Here is an 8,169-nt window from a genome sequence, read left to right as displayed (position 1 = left end):
AATGATATTTGAAGATAGCTTAGTTGATATTATTTGCGTGTCTGAGACCTGGTTTTACCCGTCATTGTGTAGTAGTCTTTTTTTGTTAAATGGATTTAAAAAACCTTACAGAGCTGATCGAACTCACTGTGGCGGAGGGGGAGTCGCGATATTTGTGAAAAACTATATCCGGTCAAGTCATGTTAAGTGTTCAGATGGTACCCAGGCATGTGATTATTATTTTATTGACATACTCGACGGCGACAATAAATGTAGTGTCGGTTCTATATACATGCCACCTAGAGTTGCTAGTTCTGGTCTAATAACACCGATAATAGAAGAAATGTGTTATCGAGTACCTAAATTAATCATTTGCGGAGATTTAAATATTAACCTCCTTAAACCCTCCTCTAATTGTTTTAAGACTTCAATGAATTCTCTGGGGCTTTCTTTTGTTAATAATATTGAACCAACACATTTTAAGCCCGACTGTGTACCTTCCCTTCTTGATGTTTTCCTTGTAAGCGATGTTAGTCTTGTTAAATGTTCCAGTCAGCTATCCGTGCCAGTGTTTTCATATCATGATCTGATTTTTGCAACTTTTGATTTATATCTTGAAAACGAATCTCCGCAATATTTCGAGTATCGTGATTTTCGTAACATAAATGTCGAATCTTTATTTAGTGATTGCTCATCTATTGACTTGTACTCAATTTATGCAACATCAAACGTTGATAATCAAATTGAATGTCTTACCGTTGCAATTACTTACCTTTTTAATAAACACGTTCCCATTAAAACTCGTCAAATTAGATCGCGTAGTTGTCCCTGGCTTTGTCTTGAGATCATTAATGCTATGAAAACAAGAGACGTTTTATACCGACGTTGGAAACGATTTGGTTGCTTAGAAATGCTTAGGCAATTCAAAACATCTCGGAACCTTGTAACTAAATTAATAAAATCAGCTAAATACAATTTTTATAACAACAGGTTCAACTCAAATCGTTCCTCCAAGTATTTTTGGAAAGAAGTCAAGAGCATTGGTTTAAGAGGAGATTCTTCTATTTCCGATGATAATATTGATTTAGAGGAGTTGAATCGAAAGTTCTCTACTCCCCCAACCCAATTCCCAACTGGGCAATCTAGTGTTTCGGAAAACGATAGAGTCGATGCTTTTTCTGTTTGTTCAGTAGATGAATATCAAGTAGGTAAAGCAATATTTTCCATTAAATCCAAATCAACTGGACTTGACAACATACACCCAGACTTTTTAAAAATCATTCTTCCTTTCATACTTCCTCACATAACCCACATTTTTAACACCATCATAATGACCTCCATCTATCCCACCTCCTGGAAAAAATCTAAAGTTATACCCATCCCTAAACGAGGAAAGAAAATGGAATACAGACCAATAGCTATCCTTCCTTTTTTATCTAAGGCTTTTGAAACTATCTTAAGTAACCAGATTAAAAATTATATTGAAGATTCACGTCTTCTTAACCCTCTCCAGTCGGGATTTAGATCTGGATACAGCTGCATCTCAGCCCTTTTAAAAGTTTCTGAAGATATAAGACAAGATTTAGACTCTAATTATACAACTGTGATAACCCTACTTGACTTTTCCAAAGCATTCGATTGCGTTAACTCTAGCCTTCTCTGTGATAAACTGACGACTTATTTCAATTTTTCTGACACAACTAAAAATCTTGTTTATTCGTATTTGACTAATCGCATGCAAGCCGTATCGTGTAAAGGTAAAATGTCTTCGTTTCTTCCTGTCAATATAGGTGTTCCTCAAGGATCTATCCTTGGTCCTTTACTGTTCTCTATGTTTATTAATGATCTGCCATCTGTTTTATCTTACTGCCAGTTTCACATCTACGCTGATGATGTACAATTATATATTAGCTTTCCTATCGGTATGATTGAAGATGCGATAAAAAAAATGAACATTGATTTATGCTCAATATTCGATTGGTCAACTCGCAATGAACTTGTACTTAATCCAGAAAAAACAAAAGCTATTCCAATATGTACAAATAAACCCCACCTTGTAAATTTTCCACCCCTTTACTTGAACGCCTGCCAAATCGAATATGTCACAAATGCAAAAAACCTAGGTATAACCTTCAACAGTAGGCTAACGTGGGACACCCATATCGATACTGTTATCTCCAAAATTTATGCTTCACTCCGAGGACTATCTGTTACTAGATCAATTCTGCCTCCTCAAGTTAAATTAAAGCTGGTTAAATCACTTATCATACCAATAGTAACGTATGGGTGTGAGATATTTGCAGATCCTGACTCCAACTCGCTTCGTAAGCTAAAGGTAGCATTCAATGCCATTGCTCGGTTTGTTTTCAACCTTCGAAGATACGATCACGTTTCGTTTCAGGCTCGTCAACTTTTAAATTGCAACTTGGAAGCTTTTTTTAAATATCGGTGTTGTTTGTTTCTCTTCAAACTAATTTTTAACAAGACTCCAAATTATTTGTTTAATAAGCTTGATTTTTGCTTCTCAAATCGTTTTACCTTGTTGCGCTCCCCCAGGTTTACCTGTTTGACATCACGGAGGCAATTTTTCGTTTATGCTGTCAGACTGTGGAATAATCTTCCCAGTCACATGAGGTCTGGAATCGAATATAGAAAGTTTCATCAACTTTGTTTTGAATATTTCTCAAATTTGAACTGAGGTAACTTTTTTGTAATAAAGTAACTTTTTTGTAATTATTGTAATTTCTTCTTCTTGCGACTTTAACTTTTAATTTTGTTTTTAATTGATTGTTATTGTATAAATTATTAATAGTTTGCTACAATTGCTTTAAACATAGTGTTTACATACTTGCATTATCATTAATAAATATTGTATTATATCCTGTACTATTTATAAGTCAATCTTAATGTACAGCTGTTATTTTAATCAATAAATATCAAATATCAAATATCAAAATATATCACAATCCGGAAATTTCAGCCATCTAGGTGGTCTAGATCAAGAAATATTGGAATTCAAAAATTGTCCATTAGGTGCCGACTTTTATGCCTTTTAGATGCGTTTTAAGCGAGATATTCGCATTTAAAGTTTAGACATGGATTTTTGCCCATTACTTGTTGTAGAGTTGGTCTTATTCAAAGATAGGCACACCAATGGAAAGGGAATGATTCCTAGATCACAATCCTGAAGTTTCAGCCATCTAGGTGGTCTAGATCAAGAAATATTGGAGTTCAAAAATTGTCCAGTAGGTGCCGACTTTTATGCCTTTTAGATGCGTTTTAAGCGAGATATTCGCATTTAAAGTTTGGACATGGATTTTTGCCCATAACTTGTTGTAGAGTTGGTCTTATTCAAAGATAGGCACACCAATGGAAAGGGAATGATTCCTAGATCACAATCCTGAAGTTTCAGCCATCTAGGTGGTCTAGATCAAGAAATATTGGAGTTCAAAAATTGTCCAGTAGGTGCCGACTTTTATGCCTTTTAGATGCGTTTTAAGCGAGATATTCGCATTTAAAGTTTGGATATGGATTTTTGCCCATAACTTGTTGTAGAGTTGGTCTTATTCAAAGGCACACCAATGAAAAGGGAATGATTCCTAGATCACAATCCTGAAATTTCAGCCATCTAGGTGGTCTAGATCAAGAAATATTGGAGTTCAAACATTGTCCATTAGATGCCGACTTTTATGCCTTTTAGATGCGTTTTAAGCGAGATATTCGCATTTAAAGTTTGGACATGGATTTATTCCCATAACTTGTTGTAGAGTTGGTCTTATTCAAAGATAGGCACACCAATGGAAAGGGAATGATTCCTAGATCACAATCCTGAAATTTCAGCGATCTATGTGGTCTAGATCAAGAAATTTTGGAGTTCAAAAATTGTCCATTAGGTGCCGACTTTTATGCCTTTTAGATGCGTTTTAAGCGAGATATTCGCATTTAAAGTTTGGACATGGATTTTTGCCCATAACTTGTTGTAGAGTTGGTCTTATTCAAAGATAGGCACACCAATGGAAAGGGAATGATTCCTAGATCACAATCCTGAAATTTCAGCCATCTAGGTGGTCTGGATCAAGAAGTATTGGAGTGCAAAAATTGTCCACTAGGTGCCGACTTTTATGCCTTTTAGATGCGTTTTAATCGAGATATTCGCATTTAAAGTTTGGACATGGATTTTTGCCCATAACTTGTTGTAGAGTTGGTCTTATTCAAAGATAGGCACACCAATGGAAAGGGAATGATTCCTTGATTACAATCCTGAAATTTCAGCCATCTAGGTGGACTAGATCAAGAAATATTGGAGTTCAAAAATTGTCCATTAGGTGCCGACTTTTATGCCTTTTAGATGCGTTTTAAGCGAGATATTCGCATTTAAAGTTTGGACATGGATTTTTGCCCATAACTTGTTGTAGAGTTGGTCTTATTCAAAGGCACACCAATGGAAAGAGAATGATTCCTAGATCACAATCCTGAAATTTCAGCCATCTAGGTGGTCTAGATCAAGAAATATTGGAGTTCAAACATTGTCCATTAGATGCCGACTTTTATGCCTTTTAGATGCGTTTTAAGCGAGATATTCGCATTTAAAGTTTGGACATGGATTTTTGCCCATAACTTGTTGTAGAGTTGGTCTTATTCAAAGATAGGCACACCAATGGAAAGGACCAAAATTGTCCATTAGGTGCCGACTTTTATGCCTTTTAGATGCGTTTTAAGCGAGATATTCGCATTTAAAGTTTAGACATGGATTTTTGCCCATAACTTGTTGTAGAGTTGGTCTTATTCAAAGATAGGCACACCAATGGAAAGGGAATGATTCCTAGATCACAATCCTGAAGTTTCAGCCATCTAGGTGGTCTAGATCAAGAAATATTGGAGTTCAAAAATTGTCCAGTAGGTGCCGACTTTTATGCCTTTTAGATGCGTTTTAAGCGAGATATTCGCATTTAAAGTTTGGACATGGATTTTTGCCCATAACTTGTTGTAGAGTTGGTCTTATTCAAAGATAGGCACACCAATGGAAAGGGAATGATTCCTAGATCACAATCCTGAAGTTTCAGCCATCTAGGTGGTCTAGATCAAGAAATATTGGAGTTCAAAAATTGTAAAGTAGGTGCCGACTTTTATGCCTTTTAGATGCGTTTTAAGCGAGATATTCGCATTTAAAGTTTGGACATGGATTTTTGCCCATAACTTGTTGTAGAGTTGGTCTTATTCAAAGATAGGCACACCAATGGAAAGGGAATGATTCCTAGATTACAATTCTGAAATTTCAGCCATCTAGGTGGACTAGATCAAGAAATATTGGAGTTCAAAAATTGTCCATTAGGTGCCGACTTTTATGCCTTTTAGATGCGTTTTAAGCGAGATATTCGCATTTAAAGTTTGGACATGGATTTTTGCCCATAACTTGTTGTAGAGTTGGTCTTATTCAAAGATAGGCACACCAATGGAAAGGGAATGATTCCTATATCACAATCCGGAAATTTCAGCCATCTAGGTGGTCTAGATCAAGAAATATTGGAATTCAAAAATTGTCCATTAGGTGCCGACTTTTATGCCTTTTAGATGCGTTTTAAGCGAGATATTCGCATTTAAAGTTTAGACATGGATTTTTGCCCATAACTTGTTGTAGAGTTGGTCTTATTCAAAGATAGGCACACCAATGGAAAGGGAATGATTCCTAGATCACAATCCTGAAGTTTCAGCCATCTAGGTGGTCTAGATCAAGAAATATTGGAGTTCAAAAATTGTAAAGTAGGTGCCGACTTTTATGCCTTTTAGATGCGTTTTAAGCGAGATATTCGCATTTAAAGTTTGGACATGGATTTTTGCCCATAACTTGTTGTAGAGTTGGTCTTATTCAAAGATAGGCACACCAATGGAAAGGGAATGATTCCTAGATTACAATTCTGAAATTTCAGCCATCTAGGTGGACTAGATCAAGAAATATTGGAGTTCAAAAATTGTCCATTAGGTGCCGACTTTTATGCCTTTTAGATGCGTTTTAAGCGAGATATTCGCATTTAAAGTTTGGACATGGATTTTTGCCCATAACTTGTTGTAGAGTTGGTCTTATTCAAAGATAGGCACACCAATGGAAAGGGAATGATTCCTATATCACAATCCGGAAATTTCAGCCATCTAGGTGGTCTAGATCAAGAAATATTGGAATTCAAAAATTGTCCATTAGGTGCCGACTTTTATGCATTTTAGATGCGATTTAAGCGAGATATTCGCATTTAAAGTTTGGACATGGATTTTTGCCCATAACTTGTTGTAGAGTTGGTCTTATTCAAAGATAGGCACACCAATGGAAAGGGAATGATTCCTATATCACAATCCGGAAATTTCAGCCATCTAGGTGGTCTAGATCAAGAAATATTGGAATTCAAAAATTGTCCATTAGGTGCCGACTTTTATGCCTTTTAGATGCGTTTTAAGCGAGATATTCGCATTTAAAGTTTAGACATGGATTTTTGCCCATAACTTGTTGTAGAGTTGGTCTTATTCAAAGATAGGCACACCAATGGAAAGGGAATGATTCCTAGATCACAATCCTGAAGTTTCAGCCATCTAGGTGGTCTAGATCAAGAAATATTGGAGTTCAAAAATTGTCCAGTATGTGCCGACTTTTATGCCTTTTAGATGCGTTTTAAGCGTGATATTCGCATTTAAAGTTTGGACATGGATTTTTGCCCATAACTTGTTGTAGAGTTGGTCTTATTCAAAGATAGGCACACCAATGGAAAGGGAATGATTCCTAGATCAGAATCCTGAAGTTTCAGCCATCTAGGTGGTCTAGATCAAGAAATATTGGAGTTCAAAAATTGTCCAGTAGGTGCCGACTTTTATGCCTTTTAGATGCGTTTTAAGCGAGATATTCGCATTTAAAGTTTAGACATGGATTTTTGCCCATAACTTGTTGTAGAGTTGGTCTTATTCAAAGATAGGCACACCAATGGAAAGGGAATGATTCCTAGATCACAATCCTGAAGTTTCAGCCATCTAGGTGGTCTAGATCAAGAAATATTGGAGTTCAAAAATTGTCCAGTAGGTGCCGACTTTTATGCCTTTTAGATGCGTTTTAAGCGAGATATTCGCATTTAAAGTTTGGATATGGATTTTTGCCCATAACTTGTTGTAGAGTTGGTCTTATTCAAAGATAGGCACACCAATGGAAAGGGAATGATTCCTATATCACAATCCGGAAATTTCAGCCATCTAGGTGGTCTAGATCAAGAAATATTGGAATTCAAAAATTGTCCATTAGGTGCCGACTTTTATGCCTTTTAGATGCGATTTAAGCGAGATATTCGCATTTAAAGTTTGGACATGGATTTTTGCCCATAACTTGTTGTAGAGTTGGTCTTATTCAAAGATAGGCACACCAATGGAAAGGGAATGATTCCTATATCACAATCCGGAAATTTCAGCCATCTAGGTGGTCTAGATCAAGAAATATTGGAATTCAAAAATTGTCCATTAGGTGCCGACTTTTATGCCTTTTAGATGCGTTTTAAGCGAGATATTCGCATTTAAAGTTTAGACATGGATTTTTGCCCATAACTTGTTGTAGAGTTGGTCTTATTCAAAGATAGGCACACCAATGGAAAGGGAATGATTCCTAGATCACAATCCTGAAGTTTCAGCCATCTTGGTGGTCTAGATCAAGAAATATTGGAGTTCAAAAATTGTCCAGTAGGTGCCGACTTTTATGCCTTTTAGATGCGTTTTAAGCGAGATATTCGCATTTAAAGTTTGGACATGGATTTTTGCCCATAACTTGTTGTAGAGTTTGTCTTATTCAAAGATAGGCACACCAATGGAAAGGGAATGATTCCTAGATCACAATCCTGAAGTTTCAGCCATCTAGGTGGTCTAGATCAAGAAATATTGGAGTTCAAAAATTGTCCATTAGGTGCCGACTTTTATGCCTTTTAGATGCGTTTTAAGCGAGATATTCGCATTTAAAGTTTGGACATGGATTTTTGCCCATAACTTGTTGTAGAGTTGGTCTTATTCAAAGGCACACCAATGGAAAGGGAATGATTCCTAGATCACAATCCTGAAATTTCAGCCATCTAGGTGGTCTAGATCAAGAAATATTGGAGTTCAAACATTGTCCATTAGATGCCGACTTTTATGCCTTTTAGATGCGTTTTAAGCGAGATATTCGCATTTAAA

This window comes from Eupeodes corollae, chromosome 1 (assembly GCF_945859685.1).
Source record: "Eupeodes corollae chromosome 1, idEupCoro1.1, whole genome shotgun sequence".
In the NCBI taxonomy this organism is placed as follows: Eukaryota; Metazoa; Arthropoda; class Insecta; order Diptera; family Syrphidae; genus Eupeodes; species Eupeodes corollae.
Note: the sequence above shows the minus strand (reverse complement) of the source record.